The following is an 18,017-nucleotide window of genomic DNA, read 5'->3' as shown; positions in this document are numbered from 1 at the left end:
GATGCAAATGACAAGGGCAACATATGGGGCCAAGTGGCAGAAGACATTGCAGGCTGTTCTGGGCTTGGTGTTATAGATATGATAGCAGATGGGATGCTTCAGCAAAACATATATCTTCACAGGGAGTCAACGACTGACGTTTCTTAATCAGAGATTTCTTCTCTTTAATCTGGGGGATCTGGGAGTGGCACAGTGAGAGATGAGAGCTCAGTGGCATTGCATGGTACCCCATACATTACCTTGGTATAACCAGTTTATATTCAGGACCTCATGGGCCACCATATCTGATGTCATGGAGTAATTTCCTCCTTCAATCACTCCATAACCACCTGAGTATAAGGATTTCCTTTCAGGACATGGCCTGGTGTGTTGTGTACTTGCAGTCATTTGGAGCTACCACACCACAAACCCTCAACTTCAGTGGATCTGAAGAAGATAATGTAGCTTGTCTGTGAGATGGCACAGGGGTGGCGCTGTGGGTTAAACTACAGAGCCTAGGACTTGCCGATCAGAAGGTTGGCGGTTCAAATCCCCGCAATGGGGTGAGCTCCCGTTGCTCGGTCCCAGCTCCTGCCAACCTAGCAGTTCGAAAGCATGTCAAAGTGCAAGTAGATAAATAGGTACCGCTCTGTCGGGAAGGTAAACAGCGTTTCCTTGCGCTGCTCTGGTTCACCAGAAGCAGCTTAGTCATGCTGGCCATGTGACCTGGAAGCTGTACGCCGGCTCCCTCGGCCAATAAAGCGAGATGAGCGCCGCAACCCCAGAGTCGGCCACGACTGGACCTAATGGTCAGGGGTCCCTTTACCTTTTTTTTTACCTCTTTTGCAGGTGCTTTAGGGTGTCCACCAGGCCAGACAATTCTGTCTCCACCCGCAACTGCCACCTGCAATACTTGCCAATTGTGCCCAAATTCAGAAGCCAGTCAGTGGAGTGAGCCCACCATACTTAGAGAGTAGGGCAGAAAAACATGTATCTTAGGACAATTATGGGAGACACTCAAAAATTCCTGTTCAGTCCCCTTTCAACAGGCAAGTGGCTAATCCCATACTCCTTGGAGAAAGGGTCCGCTGGAGGAGTGGATGTCCTAGGGACATGGACACATTTTAAAGGGGAGCCCTTTCTATTCTACTGAGCATCTTCCTTCCTTTGCTGAGGGGCTAGGGCAAACCCACCACCAGTGAATGCTGGAGGAGTACCCTAATTTTGGCACATGGCAGAAATTATAGTGTTGCTAGGTTCATAAGGAAGGAGCCATAACAAGGGCTGTAGCTCAGTGGTAGAGCACCTGCCTTTCATGCAGGAGATCCCAGGTTCAATCCCTGGTGTCTCCGTATCGGGTGGAGGTTGTCCCCTGTCTAAAATCATGGTTGGTTGCTGGGAGTCAGTGCAGATATATTCAGCTAGATGGGCCAATGGTCTGACCTGGTATAAGACAGCTTTCTACCTAGACAGCATCTTAAAAAGTAGAGACATCACCTTGCCAACGAAGGTCTGTATAGTAAAAGCCATGGTTTTCCCAGTAGTGATGTATGGAAGTGAGAGCTGGACCATAAAGAAGGCTGATCGCTGAAGAATGGATGCTTTTGAATTATGGTGCTGGAGGAGACTCTTGAGAGTCCCATGGACTGCAAGAAGATCAAACGTATCCATTCTTAAGGAAATCAGCCCTGAGTGCTCACTGAAAGGACAGATTGTGAAGCTGAGGCTCCAATACTTTGGCCACCTCACGAGAAGAGAAGACTCCCCGGAAAAGACCCTGATGTTGGGCAAGATGGAGGGCACAAGAAGAAGGGGACGACAGAGGACGAGATGGTTGGACAGTGTTCTCGAAGCTACAAACATGAGTCTGACCAAACTGCGGGAGGCAGTGGAAGACAGGATTGCCTGGCGTGCTCTGGTCCATGGGGTCACAAAGAGTCAGACACGACTAAACAACAACAACAACAACAAGATCCTTAATGAACACAGTGATGTGGTCATGTTTTCAAGGAAAATCAGGTCAGTTTATTTTTTTTTAAAAAAAGCTACTATGAATGGAAATTTAGAATTAGATTTGCCAGAAGGACCTTTTAAGGCTACCTGCCGGAGTCTAGCTTGTGCAGAGCATTAGCAATATGACTCCAGATTTTGGTACCCAAGACTGCTGCAAAATGAGGAATCAGGAGTTGGATTGGAGCGACAAGTGCAAAGCTACAATATTATGACTGCCAAACCAGGACTGATATTAGGCATTTTAAGCACTGTCAACGTCAATTTGACTACACAAGCCAAAAGAACAAAACAAAATCCTTTTTACTGGTGACCAAGGCAATTGTGAAGAAGTTCCTGAGTCAGGAGTGCTATTTCTCTGCTCAGCATGTATACCAATTGCCAAGCTGTTAAATCTGTAAGAGAAATTAAAATTTTAATAATAAAGTGATTCACAATATAGTCTATGGTACTTGTATTATATGCATGTGCCTTTCTTTTTTCTTTTTACTCTTGTACTCTGTGATAACCTTCTGCATTTCTATTTTCTGCAGCAGCAATGTGCAACTGTACCATGGGGCCAGTGGGACAAATTCATTTTGATTGTAAAATTCCATTGACACTAATGGAGTTTTATACCCAGAAAGAGTTTGGCACAATGTCCTTAGATTGCTTTTTATTCACAGTTTGAATCAGAATTGTTTTTCCCTTGGGGGCAGTTGTGATTAAAGATTTCAAAAAGACCACCAATGCTTGGGTTTTATGGTGTGGTGTAAAACAATGGGACGTAGGGTTCGCTGTCGGCTAAAATAACAGATTATACAATACGTTTTGCAGCATGACTTGTAACCCATGCAGGTGCTCTGGCTGCCCAGGTTTGGGAAAGAGATTCAGCAGCTGATGGGTTACCATCCTGGGGAAAAGGAGATAGTACTGAGCTAAATGGTCTCTCTGAGGCCCGTGTCAAACAATAGATAGCACCAAATGAAGGCCATCAAAACCTGACATTCTTGGCAGTCACTCCGAGACACTGGGATGGGGACTTTGTACATACTGGGGTACCACCACATTGTAGGGGTTTTGGTGGCCTCTCCATCTTTGCATACAAAACAGCTCCAATGTGAGAAAGAAATGGAAAGCTCTATCAGCCTCTTGGACCCCATAAAAGTGGCACAAGCTGGGTTGATTTCCACAGTAGTTCCCCACCTCTGTCCTCCACCCCAGAATAGGGCTAAAAGATAAGTCCGGGTCTGTGTGATTTTTCTCTGAGCCTGTAAACACTGTATTTTGAAATAGACCAGTTGCCCACTGCGGAAAGAATAAAGTCATCTTCGCCGTCTGACTGAAAACCTAGATACAGAGGTACCTCGGGTTACAGACACTTCAGGTTACAGACATTTCAGGTTATAGACCCCGCTAACCCAGAAATAGTACCTCGGGTTAAGAACTTTGCTTCAGGATGAGAACAGAAATTGTGCAGCGGCGGCAGCAGGAGGCCCCATTAGCTAAAGTGGTACCTCAGATTAAGAACAGTTTCAGGTTAAGAATTGACCTCCAGAACGGATTAAGTTCTTAACCCGAGGTACCACTGTACAATCTCTGGAAAGCAATGGAGAACTCTGCTCTGTGGGGTGTTCAGGTTACCTTCCTTCATTTTCCGTTGGGACCCCAAGCTTTCTCTCGATACAATAGAAGAGATTCACATTTCTCCCCGCCCCCTCCAAAAAGAAACATTTTCATATGGATCATTATTTAAATGTGATGCCATCTGAGATGATACAATTACATGAGGGACCTGGGCCTGCACTGTTGCTGAATGTTTGGTATCACCTTATATGCAGCACTCTATATCTACATTTCAGAGCCCCATGAAAACACATCTGTCAGGGACTCAGCGGGAGCGCAGGGAGGAGAGGAGATGGAAAGCGAGGGGGAGCAATCCGAGGGCAGCGTAGGAGAATATGACAGCAGCCCGATAGATTCCATGAGCCTCTCCAGCGAATCGGAAGATTCACAGAAGGGGGCGCCGATGGGCAGGGCAAGGGGCGACACAAGGGGGACACCCCAGAAGCAAGGGGCCAGCGGGGACTCCCAGAGCAGCAGTTGCAAATCAGGACCAGCTTCCCCACCAGAGCGTAGTGGGGGGGAGGAGTCCCAGGTGTCAGAGCCCACACATGCACCACCAGCGAGAGAAGATGAGTCAGGGTGGACCACGCCTCCATCGGAGAGCGAGTTAACGGTTAAGAGGAAAGTTGCAGGCTGGGCGCACGCGCCAAGTTCAAAGGTACAGGCGAGCGGCACAGAAGGTAGCCCGGATAGGGAACCAGGTCCTAAAGCCCGCCGGAAGGAGGGGCAAGAATCGTCAGGGTCAGCGTCAGAGGAATCCAGGAAGAATGAGACCCTAGCGGGCAGGAGGGCCCAGAGGAGAAAGGAATTTAGGAAGAGGTGGAGCAAAGCGAGAGTCTTAAACTGGTGTGGAGGGGGAGGAGACTCAGACAGGACTTCGCCGGTCTAAGGTCGGGACGTAGAGCTGCACGCTGCGGCTTTGAAATGGAGACTGAATCTCAATAAAGACTTTTGTACATAACTACAGCCTAGCGTTGGTCCTCTGTGAGCTGGGACCTGGAGGCAGCTCTGACAGTAAGTCCTGTCTCAGATTTCAAAGAACCTCGCAACGTGAGAGGACGCAGCGAGGGGCGAAGATTGGTGCTTCGCGAGCTCACAAAAGCAGCACAAGATGACTACAGAAGAACGACTGGCAGCTTTGCAAGAAGCCGTGGTACAACTTAACGCAGAAATACGAGCGGCAAGGAGGAGAGAAGAGGAATCAGATGCTGTCTGCAAGGATCCGCAAAACAGGTTGGAAATGTTGACTAAACAGGGGCCACCGGCAGCCAAATCAGAAGGGATCGGGCTCGGGAAGAGAGGGGGGAGCCTGGTGTCGCATTTCGATGGGAGTCTGCAGCAATATCCTAACTTCAGAGCAGACGTAGTTTTTGCGCTAAAGTTGCTGGAGAAGGACTTTAGAGATGAGCAGGAGAAAGTAGGCTTCATACTAACGCATCTCCATGGAGAAGCTAAAGCGTGGTTGCGCAATCTGTGGAGAGATAATGATCCAGCCCTCCAAAACGCAAAAGCCTTCATTAAGGCGATGGACGATTGTTTTTTATCGGAGATAGACGTAGATGTCGCTAGAAAAGAGATTCACGGTCTGAAACAAGGCAGAGCCACTGTAAGGCAATATCATTCCCGCTTTTTTGCATTGGTCAACGCGCTGGGATGGGAAAAAGACTCAGCGTCCGTCAGGGACCTGTTCTGGGAGGGGCTCAACGGGGCTGTGAAAGACGAAATCGCAAGGGGGGAGAGGCCACGGAGCACTCAAGAAGTGGTCCAGAAGGCGTTGACGATTGGTGTGCGGCTGGAAGAACGTCCCTGGAGCAAAGATGAAGGGCGTTGGGGACGCACGCCAGCAAGGGCACCTCCTTTCTTCCCCAGAGACTCAGCGCGCGCTCAGTCCACGCCTCCACTGGGAGGGGGAGAGGAGCCGATGGAGATAGGTGGTGCCAAGGCTCAGTCAGCGACCAGAGCCCTCACACCAGGAGCAGCCAAGGTGAAGCCTCCTAGAGGGAACAGGAAGTGTTACATCTGCGAAAGTGCTCAGCATATGGCAAAAGAGTGCCCCCAGAGGCTCCACAAGCACAATGCAGCCTCAGCAAAAGTAACAGAAGCAGCTCAGCAGAGGGAACCGCAGCAGGGAAACGACGAAGTCTGGCTGGAAGCAGAGCCGCTGGGGCCCAGCCAGACGAATCAGTGAAGCAGTCCCCAGGAATCTTACAGCCCACAGACCCCCTCCCGCCCAAACCAGTGGTGCAGCTCACCGCAACACTCCAGCTTCCCAATGGGCTCACCATGGAAGTGCCTATTACCATTGACTCTGGTAGCAATGCAGACTTTATGGGGGTGGATTTCATCAAGCAACATAGCATAGCGCTCCTGCCTGCCACGATGCCCCTGAAAGTAGTGACAGTCGATGGAAGAGAATTGCTGGGGGGACAGGTGGTACAGCAAACGCCGCCAATGGTGATGCGCATTGGAAATCACCGCGAAGTCATCAGCTTCAACGTCACCCAACTGTCAGACACGCCCATAGTGTTGGGCATGAGCTGGTTGGACAGGCACAGCCCGGCATTGGCATGGTACCAGCGTAAATTGACCTTCTGCTCCTCCTACTGCGCAGAACATTGCATCATGACTAACCAGGAGGACGAGGGGCAAGAGGATGACCCACAGCTACAACTGGGCATGCTGCAAGCAGTACCCGACAAGTACAAGGCGTTTTTGGAGGTCTTCTGCGAGAAGGAAGCGGACAAGCTGCCTCCCCACAGACCCTACGACTGCAAGATTGACCTCCTGCCGGGGGCAACGCTGCCGACCGGAAAACTGTACTCCATGTCTGAAGACGAACTGCAAGAGCTCAGGGAGTTCATAGATCACAATTTGAAGCGGGGATTCATCCGAGAATCCAAAGCAGTGGGGGGCAGTCCTGTTTTCTTTGTGAAGAAAAGAGACACGCCCCAGAAGAGGCTTGTAGTTGATTTCAGAATTTTAAATTCGAAAACCAAGCCCACGGCTTTCCCGATGCCCAAGATCGACGACTTGCTCGCGACGGTGAGAAAGGGACGCATCTTCACCAAGCTGGATCTACGAGGGGCGTACAATCTTATACGCATGCGGGAGGGCGACGAGTGGAAGACGGCCATGTTCACGCCCTTGGGCACCTATGAGTATAGGGTTATGCCTTTCGGTTTACAAAATGGCTCCCACTGCTTCCAAGCCTTCATGCATCACGTGTTAGCGGGGCTCCTATACAAGAAGTGCGTCTGCTTCCTGGACGACATTCTGATCTTCTCGGAATCGCAGGAGGCTCACGAGAGAGATGTCAAGGAAGTCCTGCAAAGACTACGGGAGCACAGGCTTTACGCCAAGCTGGAGAAATGCCAGTTCGACATGACGGAGGTGGATTTCCTGGGCTACAAGCTGTCCGACAAGGGAATTGCCATGGACAGCGCCAAGGTACGATCAGTACTGGACTGGAAGAGCCCGCGCAATCGGAAGGAGGTCCAGAGGTTTGTCGGCTTTGCTAACTTTTATCGCAAGTTCATCAAGGGTTTCGCTATGCAGACGGCGGCCATCACGGACACCCTCAGCTCCAAGAAGAAGAAGTTCATCTGGACGGACCAGGCGGAGCAGTCCTTTCAGAAACTCAAGCGTCTTTTCGCTTCCGAGGAACAACTGCTGCATGTGAACCCCAGCAAGCCCATGAGGGTGGAGACGGATGCCTCCGACAGAGCCGTGGGGGCAGTCCTGTTGCAGCGAGACCCGCAAGGGGATTGGAGGCCGTGTGCTTTCTACTCCAGGAAGCTCAGCAAGTCGGAGCAGAACTACACCATCTGGGACAGAGAGTTGCTGGCCATTCATGCAGCATTCAAGGCGTGGCGGCACTTCCTCATCGGAGCCAAACACACGGTGCAAGTTCGCACGGACCATAAGAACCTGGAGTACTGGCGCACGGCGCGGTTCCTGAACCAGAGACACATCCGCTGGGCGGAGTTCTTTGCGGATTTCGACTTCAGGATAGAATATATCCCCGGAGACAACAACGTCATGGCTGATGCGCTATCCAGGAAGCCGCAGTATCTGGAGGAAGCAGCACCGGTAGCGGCCAAACACATTTTCGCACCCAAGGCGTGGGCATGCGCTTCTGCCACAATAGACCTGGAAGCGATACGGCGCGAGCTGCGAACAGATTCCTTCGCGCGCTCCAAGATGGAGGAGGTGCGCAGCGGCACGGCAAAGGACGACGAGTTCCAGATACGCGACGGACTGCTCCTCCGCAAGGGGGCCATCTACGTACCGGGAGATGAACTCCGCGCGACAGTACTGCAACAGCTACACGACGCACCCAGCGCCGGACATTTCGGCAAGGAAAAGACGGTGGAATTAGTAGCCAGAGACTTTTGGTGGCCCAAGATGCGGGGAGAAGTCGCGGAATACGTCACGAGGTGCGACACCTGCCAAAGGGCCAAGCCAGTACACAGACCGCCGGCGGGACTGTTAGAACCGCTACAGACCCCGTCCGAACCGTGGGAGAGGGTAGCCTTGGACTTTGTCACTGACCTGCCCAGCTCGAGGGGCAAAACAGCAGTATTCGTGGTAGTCGACATGTTCACCAAGATGGCGCACTTCATTCCTTGCGCGAAGGTGGCCACAGCGGAACAGACGGCCAAGCTGTTCATAGACCACGTGTTCAAGGTACACGGCCTGCCACGGTCTATCCTGTCTGACAGGGGGCGCCAGTTCATCTCGAGTTTCTGGCGGAAGCTGATGGGGATCCTGAACGTCAAGGTCAACCTAGCGTCGGCAAGACACCCGCAGACCAACGGACAAGCGGAGAGGGTCAACGCCGTCATGCAGCAGTACCTGAGATGTTACGCCAACCAGCAGCCCTCGACCTGGGTGGACTATCTGCCCCTGGCCGAGTTTGCCTACAACAACACACAACACGTGTCCACGGGGGTGACACCGTTTTTTGCCAACCACGGGCGACATCCCAGGACCTTCCCGGGCTTGGAGAAAGAGGGGGAGGGGGAGCCACAGGGAGCAGAGGCATTGGCAGAGGAGTTACAGGAGGTCCATGAACAGCTCCGTAGACAGTTAGACCTAGCAAAACACGTATACAAGATGCAAGCAGACAAACACAGAAGAGTGGGGGAGGACATACGGGTAGGGGACTGGGTCTGGTTAGCGGCCCAGGCAGTGCCGGCCAGATCCTTAGCTAAGAAGAAGCTAGGACACAAGCAGCTGGGCCCTTACCTAGTCGAGGCACAGATCAACCCAGTGGCTTTCCGTTTGACACTACCGGAGGGTTCCAGAATGCACCCGGTCTTTCATAGATCGGTGCTAACGCCCTACAAGGCACCTCACAGGTTTCAGGAGCCAGGGACAGCTCCCAGTCCGCTTAGAGATGCACCCATGACAGGGGGGTCGCCGAGGGCGGGGCCACTCAACGAGGTGACGGAGATTTTGGACTCGAGATGGGGGGAAGAGGGAGTCGAATATCTCATCGCAAGGGAAGGTGCCCCGGCCAGCGCCAACAGCTGGGTGCCGTACTATGCGGTGGAGGAGCACTACCTCAAAGACAAGTTCCACGCACTCTTCCCACACAGGCCCATGCCGGAGGATTATTTTGACGAATATCTTTTCACCCCCACACTCTCAGCCAGTACGTTTCAGGGGTTCTCCTCGGCTGAGGAGACGGTTCCAGAGACTACCTCGCCGGAGGGGTCGGTCTCAGACTTGGGTGCGGAGCGCTCTTATTGGTGGGACACTCAACCCGAGGAGGAGTGGCGCAGGAGACTGCTCAGAGGGTCCTGGCACGCAGACTACCCAGAGGAAATGGGGGAACAAGGGGGCATGGACGGGTTGGGGGAGGATCCTGGTTTCGAGCACGCCGGCAACGAGATGGAAGCGGAGGAGAGCGACGTCGATGTACCCGTCACGGACTGGCAGCATGCCAGGGGGGAAGACCGGTATCCGGCATGCACCCCCACAGCATTGGAGCACCCGGAACCCACGCCAGAAGAGGGGGAGGGGGGAAGGGGGGCTTCGAGGGGGGGATGGATGTCAGGGACTCAGCGGGAGCGCAGGGAGGAGAGGAGATGGAAAGCGAGGGGGAGCAATCCGAGGGCAGCGTAGGAGAATATGACAGCAGCCCGATAGATTCCATGAGCCTCTCCAGCGAATCGGAAGATTCACAGAAGGGGGCGCCGATGGGCAGGGCAAGGGGCGACACAAGGGGGACACCCCAGAAGCAAGGGGCCAGCGGGGACTCCCAGAGCAGCAGTTGCAAATCAGGACCAGCTTCCCCACCAGAGCGTAGTGGGGGGGAGGAGTCCCAGGTGTCAGAGCCCACACATGCACCACCAGCGAGAGAAGATGAGTCAGGGTGGACCACGCCTCCATCGGAGAGCGAGTTAACGGTTAAGAGGAAAGTTGCAGGCTGGGCGCGCGCGCCAAGTTCAAAGGTACAGGCGAGCGGCACAGAAGGTAGCCCGGATAGGGAACCAGGTCCTAAAGCCCGCCGGAAGGAGGGGCAAGAATCGTCAGGGTCAGCGTCAGAGGAATCCAGGAAGAATGAGACCCTAGCGGGCAGGAGGGCCCAGAGGAGAAAGGAATTTAGGAAGAGGTGGAGCAAAGCGAGAGTCTTAAACTGGTGTGGAGGGGGAGGAGACTCAGACAGGACTTCGCCGGTCTAAGGTCGGGACGTAGAGCTGCACGCTGCGGCTTTGAAATGGAGACTGAATCTCAATAAAGACTTTTGTACATAACTACAGCCTAGCGTTGGTCCTCTGTGAGCTGGGACCTGGAGGCAGCTCTGACAACATCAAAATGCATGCCTAGTGATAGCATCAATTAATGATGTGCTTGTTTGCTTTGCCTTTGTAGATACCATAAGACCAGCTAAGATCTGCCTCTCAGGGCAGTCACAGTGCATAGGTACAGTATAGGTGGGAGTGAGATTGTTATTGGGGACATGGGAAGCTACCATAGAATGACAGATCAATGTTCCATATAGCTCAATATTATTATGATTGGCAGCAGCTTCCCAGCATTTCAGACAGGAATATTTCCCAGAGCTACCTGAATATTCCAGTGGATAGCAGTAACAATACTGCCAAATGCTTTATATTTTATTCTTGGACTTCCGGGTTGGCGCCATCGCCGAATGGCGGACTCCCTCCGAGCTCCGGAGGGAGCCTGCTCGGCAGGGGTTGGGTTCTACCGCGTCAGCGTCGCGGGGACCCTCAAAAACCATGGGCGCTGAAACCCATGGGCATGGTGACTCGGCGGGCACCGTTTGCGCCCCCCCGACCTGCGAAGGAGCCTTTTTAAAGGCTACGGAGCGGGTGCCAGGGGGGGTGTGGTGCTATGAGTCCTCCGCTTCCCCTGCCGAGCGAAGCCACATGCCATTTGGCGGAGAGCGCTGACTTCTTCCATTGAAAATTCGGATTAAAAAGAATAACCCGTGAGTAATTGGAAACTGGACTTAAAAAGGGAAAAAAATTTAAATTCAGAGCGAGCGGGGGAGGTGCAAAGAGGAAGTCTGTCTCCCCCCTGTCGTAGAGGATTTAAAGCAAAGGATTTAACAACTAAGATTGAGTGCTACCTTGGTTTGATAAAGTTACTAATTTCACGATGGAAAATTATAAGACTGGGCTGGAGGAGAAAAGTAGAACGTGAGCTAAAATGCAACCCCCCCCCCCGGGAACCGGGAGCGATCTGCGAGAGCGCCGGGAGAGGAGAAACAGAGGGTTTGATAGCTGTCAAAGGAGCTGTCAAAGCTGAAGAATAAAAAGAGAATTTTGTTATGAGGACTTTGCCGGTTACATTTGTTACAAATTAGATATAAATTGTTTAAAACAAGGAATAACAAGTTACTGTTGGGTGCGATCTGGAAGGAAACTGAGTTACTATAATCCCTCTAGAGCGGCTGTGGGACACTACAAGTATTGTTGGCATGGAATTTGAATTGGACTTTTTATCTCCTGGGAAACTGCAGAAATGGAACACTATTTTGTCTACAGAGGTCTCTACACTAAAGGAGACAATAGATTTATCTATTGAAGAATGGAAGGGACTTGACGTAAAGTTTTGTTCCTGAATAACAAAGCCTCTGTAGGGGATTTAGAAGCTTTTGGAATTGGAACATTTTTGCAGGAGAGCAGGAAAAGAAACTAGAGGAAAGTGAGGAGAGAGAATAATAAGAACAACATGAACAACAAGAATTGGATAAAGTTGGAAGTGGGAACATTTGGGACATCCAGATTTGAAAGGTTTAAAGAAACAAAATTGAAGTTTTACTCTTAAATACAGAGATCTGGATGGAAAAAATGGACCTTTTTGAGATAGAGTTTTTCTGAGATTGGACGCTCGAAACTAAAGATGATTAAAAAGACGGCAAAGACTATTAAAAAGATGGCAAAGTGGACTTGTGAAGGATTTCGGCCTAGATGTGGGATCTCCAGGATGACAACAGGCATTGATGGACATTGGGGAACGCAACCGGGAAAGGGGGGAGGGAAATTTGGAATCCAAAGGGTGTTAAATTATATTTTATTCTATTTTCTATTTTCTTTTATTTTAATCTGTTCTGCATATTAAAGAGGGGAACTCGTGGAAGGGAGCGGGGTCGATTTTAGGGGATGGAAAAACATTTTTAACATTGGGTTAATTATAATAAGTTTAAAATTTGGGGTAAGAACTTGTTGAATCTATTTGAAGGAATTGGAATACAAGAGGGGGTGGGGTGGGGAAGTCCTGGAAAGATGCCAATGGAAATAAGGTTATAAAATGGATGTTTTATTTCTTTTCTTTTTTCTGTTATATTTGAAAACGTTCAATAAATATTATTAAAAAAAACAAAAAACAAACAAATGCTTTATATTTTATTCTTAATGAGAGTCACATACAAAGGAGGGAGGAAGGAAATAATAGAGTTCATGTATGTAAGTATGATGTATTTATATGGCAGAGAACTTAACTTTTAACAGTATTTGAAGATGTCACAATGTAGTATTCTTCATGCCTGCAACAAATACTTAAAAAATCAGCTGTCAATAAAATTCATACTAATGCTCCAAGTGAAGTCTTATGAAACAACATGCATACAGAATGGCTGTAGTCTGCAAACAGTCCAATGAAGCATTTGGTTTTAATTGATGGGGAGGAATTGAATTAAATCAAATTGTTCCAGTTAAAATACTTTGTGGATTTGGATGTCCATTTCTCTATTCCTTTGCTCCTTTGAAAATTTTAGAACATTATTCCTGTTGTCTTCAAAGGTTCTTTATACTCTCTGAAATTGTGATCAGCAAAGTGACAATCTATAAAGTCAGGAGAGATTGGTATGTATATGTTTTCCTGGTATATAAATGACTGATGTCCTTCACTGATGTAAAATATTATCACATTCCCAGCACAAACATTTGGAATGCAATATGCAGAATGAGAGATGCAATCAGAGAAACTGGTTAAATTTTTATATTCTTTATTATATAAAAGTATTCTTTTTTAAAAGAAAAAAAAAGGAACCAGCAGCAAATTAAAGTGGAAAGCTCTGCATTTGGTTTGCCCATTATTAGAAATGCACTTTCCCATTTTGGATCCAGATTGCTCTCTCTGCTTGGCATTGTCTCACAAATGAGTTGCTTTTTAATCTATACACTATCCATTTATTAAATTAAATTGTGAAGAAAACCTTACACTGGAGAAATACTTCTTTTTTTCTAAAAAAAAAAATGAGCAGGAGCTTGCAATGTATTAATTGTTCCATATTTTTTGGCAAGGGATAACAAAAGACTATTAAGAGCAGTTCCCAAACTCTTTTATTCCTGGGCTTCTATTGGGCGTTGATTGCACCAAGCAGGTTTTCTCTTATCCATTATCATGTTACTGTGCAGAGTCTGATCTTCTGTACTGGAGTCAGGGAGAAGTACAAAAACAGAAGTACAAGGGTCAGGCATCTTAACTGGGGAGTGTGGCCCTCCAAGTCTCTTTACCTGGCCCTCAGGAACCTCCCTATACCACATCCCCTCCCTAACCACACCTACTCTTCTCATCCCATACCCCTCTTCACTTGAGTGCTTTTGCTTGCTTAGAATGTGTTCTTGAACTCTGATATTGCCTTTTGCTTCTCTAGATGGAAGCTCAAAAAATGTGTGTGTGTGTGAGTGTAGAAATTAGCCTACTGTAAAAAGGTAAATTGACATTGGTGGTTCCACTTTTTTCTCTGGCCTTGCCCACCACTGACAGCTGATCCCTCAAAGATTGCCCACAAAGTGGAGGCTGATGGTTACTCATCATTTAGGCAAACATATTCTAGACAAAAGGATTTGTCTTTACTTCATCTGTTCTTGGGCAGTAAAATGTTGGGGGGGGGGAGCATTTGTGTTGACCCAAAAAGGTGAACTGGTCTGAAAACCCTGCTTGCAGCATATTGATGGTCAGGATGACCCCCACCTAATTGGTACCAGCTGTAGCACCAAGCTCATCTGTGTTTAACACACTTTCATGTATCCACAGGCTCCTGGCATAGCTAGAGGGGAAGGATCCCAGGCAATGGTTAATACTAATCACCTATGTTCCCATGTGACATAGCCTGCCTGGGCTTACAAAGGTTGTGTGTATTTTTACTTGGGTGCAGACAAGCCATCTCCTCGCAGTTGACTCTGTCCCATGGAATGCTGTCAGCAGGGGCAAGGAGGGAGCCATTGGACCTTAGCTGTAACATTGTACCCTTCTTTAATAAACCATTATACCTGATCATTCTGGTGGTTTGGGCATCTTTCATTGAAATTCCTGAAAATCTGAACTGCTGTGAGCTCTCCTGTGGCTCTGAAGGACGTTTCAGGCATTCCATTGTATGCTTCCCATCATATGATTTCTGAAGTGTTTATGCTTCGTAGTATTCATGGCTATGTTTGATTGACATTGGTTGATCTCTGAATTCTAAAATCAAAACACATTTGCAACTTCTGTGATCACAGGTAGTACCTAGGGCAGTCTTTGCCAGTATGATGCCTTTCAGGTGTTTTGAACTACAGCTCTTGGCTGAGAGGAATCATAGGTCAAGGCACCTGGAGAAGGAACCATGTTGGTTAAGGCTGACCTAGCATCTGACTTCAGGCTGTGGCTTCTTTTCTGACTTTTAAAACATGCAGGCCAAGGGATTGAGTTCATCATTGTGTTTGCCTGCTCTTTTCTTTTTGAAAGCAAACTGTAATGCTGGGGTGGCAGCTGGAAAGAGAGGAGCTCCTCAAAATTAGTCCAGCTGCATCTTTATCCTGTTGCAAAATCTAACTATCTGCAATTGCATCAGCAGCAAGCGATTGCCCATATGAGAGAAGGCAGAAGTGGAGATGCAAAGAATCTTCTATGAAACCGACTAGAAATGAGTATTTTTCTTTCTATCACTGGAATAGGAAATTATCCTTTGACTTGTATGGAAAATGCCATTTTGTTCTTCATCGTTAGTGCTAATCCCCTTAAGTCACCAAAAGTAAATTATTCAGCATGCTGGATTCCTTGCATCTTCATATTCTGAATGATGTGAATAGTAATGTTAATGTTTTAAAAATACATATACAAGTGGGAGGGGGAAGTACTGCATCATTTATGACCCTCTCTAGTATCACCACTAGCTCCTCACTGAATCAAGTGGGTTTGGTATGTGAAGCAGCTGGAAGCAAGGGTAGTCAAACCATGGGAACAAGTGCGAAATGTTGATACAATGCAGGGATGGCCCTCCAGATGTTGTTGGATTCTAGCTCCCCTTGTTGCTGACCATTGGCCATGCTGCCTGGGGTTGATGGGAGTTGAAGCCCAGCAACATCTGGAGGGCCACAGGTATCTCCATCCCTGATATGACCATAGACATCTTTCTTCTTCAGTGGTATGGTGCCTGTAGCCAATGAAATCTTTGGCACAAAGCCTTTGCTCTGTAATAGATAATTCTGTAATAGACACTGGATCCCTTGCACTGGTGCAAGGCTCCATTTAGAAAAGCAAGCACTAGAATGTTTTTTTCATTCTGCTACTGCAAATAAAGAGGGTCACAGGACTATGCCCTGCAAATGGGAATTTTCTGCCATCACTCCTGCCCTGTGGATTGCTCTTCCCTCTGCCATGTGTGCAGCATCCTTCATCAGTTGCTTCAGTTGTCTCCTAAAGACATCTTTTTTGTGTGTGCTCAGGATTTCCTATAAAACCTGACCCTGTTATTACTAAATTCCTGTTTTCATCCATTTTAAAATAACAATATTGCTGTTTTATATTGTGTTCATCATACTGTCTTATTGCTTTTATGTTGCTTTTATGTTTTTGCACATTGTTGGAGGTTTCAAAATATTAAGCGATTTAGAAATGCTTTTCAGTTAATTAACGCTAGTCTCCCTGGATGGTAGGATCATGCCATGGGACCCAAAGGCCAAGTAATCCAGTCCCAGAACTATCCAATTCCTTGCCAAGGGTTGAACTGAGTGGGTCCGGAGAGGTTACCAGGGTACATTTCAAGAGCAGCATTAAGGAGAAGACATGGATGGGAATCTGTTTTCCAGAAGGAAGAGAAAGGAGGGTCAATGCAAGCATAATCCACTTCCACAGGACTTGCCCTGTGCGTCTCTTACAGAAAAATACTGAAACACACACGTAGTATTGTAGCCTCTTAAAAACAAACCGATTTTTCTGTGTGAAAGACTCTCTCTCTCTGGGAATATTTCGCTTAGAAGGGGACATCTCTCTCTCCCTTCCCTCCTTAATATCTCCTGCTAAAGAAGGGCTATTTCTTGGCGAGATCTTGCCTCTGAAGCTTCGTGAGGGCGCTTGGCGCTGGCCTGCCTCCCTCAGGAAACGAGTAACTAATTGCTCCGTGTGTCCCCCCCGCCTCTTGGCGACGGAGGGAGCGCCCCGGGGAGTCATCAGCGCCCGCTCCGGGGTCGATTAAGCTGCAAGTCACAGCCGGCAGCCCGAGCCCAGCGGCTCTCCGGGCGCGCCGCCTCTTTCCCGCAGCCACAATGGTTTCTTTGACTATTTATCGACGCCGCACAACAAGGCTGCTGTTTGCTCAGTCAACAGGAGCCTTTTCAGCTGCGAGGGAGCTGCGAAGGCGAAGCCTCGGCTGCCGTCGGGGCTCTTCGTTCCCTCGGCGTTCCAGCCCGCTTGCTAACTCTGCCAGCTTCAAGGATCACCTCTCTGTGGAGAGGAGGCAAAAGGTCTCTCAGGAGAGGCGAGCGGGAGATGCAGAACTTGCAGCCGCCCGCGAGGCTCACCTGAGAGAGAGGAGAGTTGCCAGAGAATCCCCCTGGTGTAGAGAGGCGGGTTCCCTCGGAGCTGTCCAATCAGAAGGCAATTCCCTGGGTGGGAATTGCCGGTTGGCAAGCAAGAGGGGCGGAGGGGGGTGCGGGCGAAGAAGGGCCAATAGGCGAGGCTCGAGCTGCGGCTGCCGCAGGCCGAGCGCAGAGGACAGCTTGGGGATTTCCACGACGGTCTTTTAATGGAAGGCGGACCTCAAGGCTAGGCAGGGGGAAGACACCGCTCATTTCCTATAAATAGTGAAGGAGAGGGGGGAATTCCTTGGAGCGAGGTGAGGTGTGCAACCTACAGCTTCTGACCCACAAGTGGGGGGGGGGGGCGGGGGTTATATGTGGCAGCAGATTGTGTAGTTAGTTAGTGGGGAGTGGGTGGGTGGGTGGTGGTGATGAGGTTCAGTTGGCCAATCGGGAAAAAACAAACAAACGCGAGCCATTGTGCAGAATAGCACTGCCTGCCCGGCAAAGAGGCGTTTGAACGCACGTTACAGACCGGAGGAAGGTAGATCTTGCTAATAAGCAAGATCTAAATGTCACTAGTCCTCATGATTCTCTGTATGCAAGCACACATGCACACCCCCGAGGCTCTTCCCCTATTTCCCCCCATTTCTTCCGCTGCTGCCAGGGAGCTTTTCCATCGCATCCAAAGAGTTGTCAACCTCAAGCGCCTCAGGCGCAAACTCAACAGGTTTTTGTTCTTCATCGGCGCCGTTTTAACGCCCTCCTCTGAGCGTTCACCTCGCTGTATGCCTAGTAGGATGTGGTAGCAGGAATGTAAAAGGTGGTGGGCACCAGGACGTGCTTTTAAATGGGGGGAGCGGCTTCATTCACGCAAGGTGGTGGCGAAAAGGCCGATCGTGCGCTTCTTAGGGCACTCATTTCCCTTCAGATTTGGGAACGAAAACTATGCGGCACGCGGGTTGGAGAAAGTTGAGAGCGGTCGTCGGGTCAGAGCACTTTTACTTTGAGGTATTGTGATCCAAGTCCCACTGCCTTCGAGGGAGACGCCTCCTGTTTCCTGCGCCGTGTTGTCTGGAGGAAGCCACATCCTTGAGAATCCCGGGGGTTAATCCGTTGGGTGACAGAAGCGCACTCTGCCCAGGCCTCGAGGCGCACTCTTCGTTT

This window comes from Podarcis cretensis (assembly GCF_951804945.1).
Source record: "Podarcis cretensis genome assembly, chromosome: 3".
NCBI lineage: Eukaryota > Metazoa > Chordata > Lepidosauria > Squamata > Lacertidae > Podarcis > Podarcis cretensis.
The sequence above is the reverse complement of the archived record's forward strand: the minus strand, read 5'-3'. Positions refer to the sequence as shown.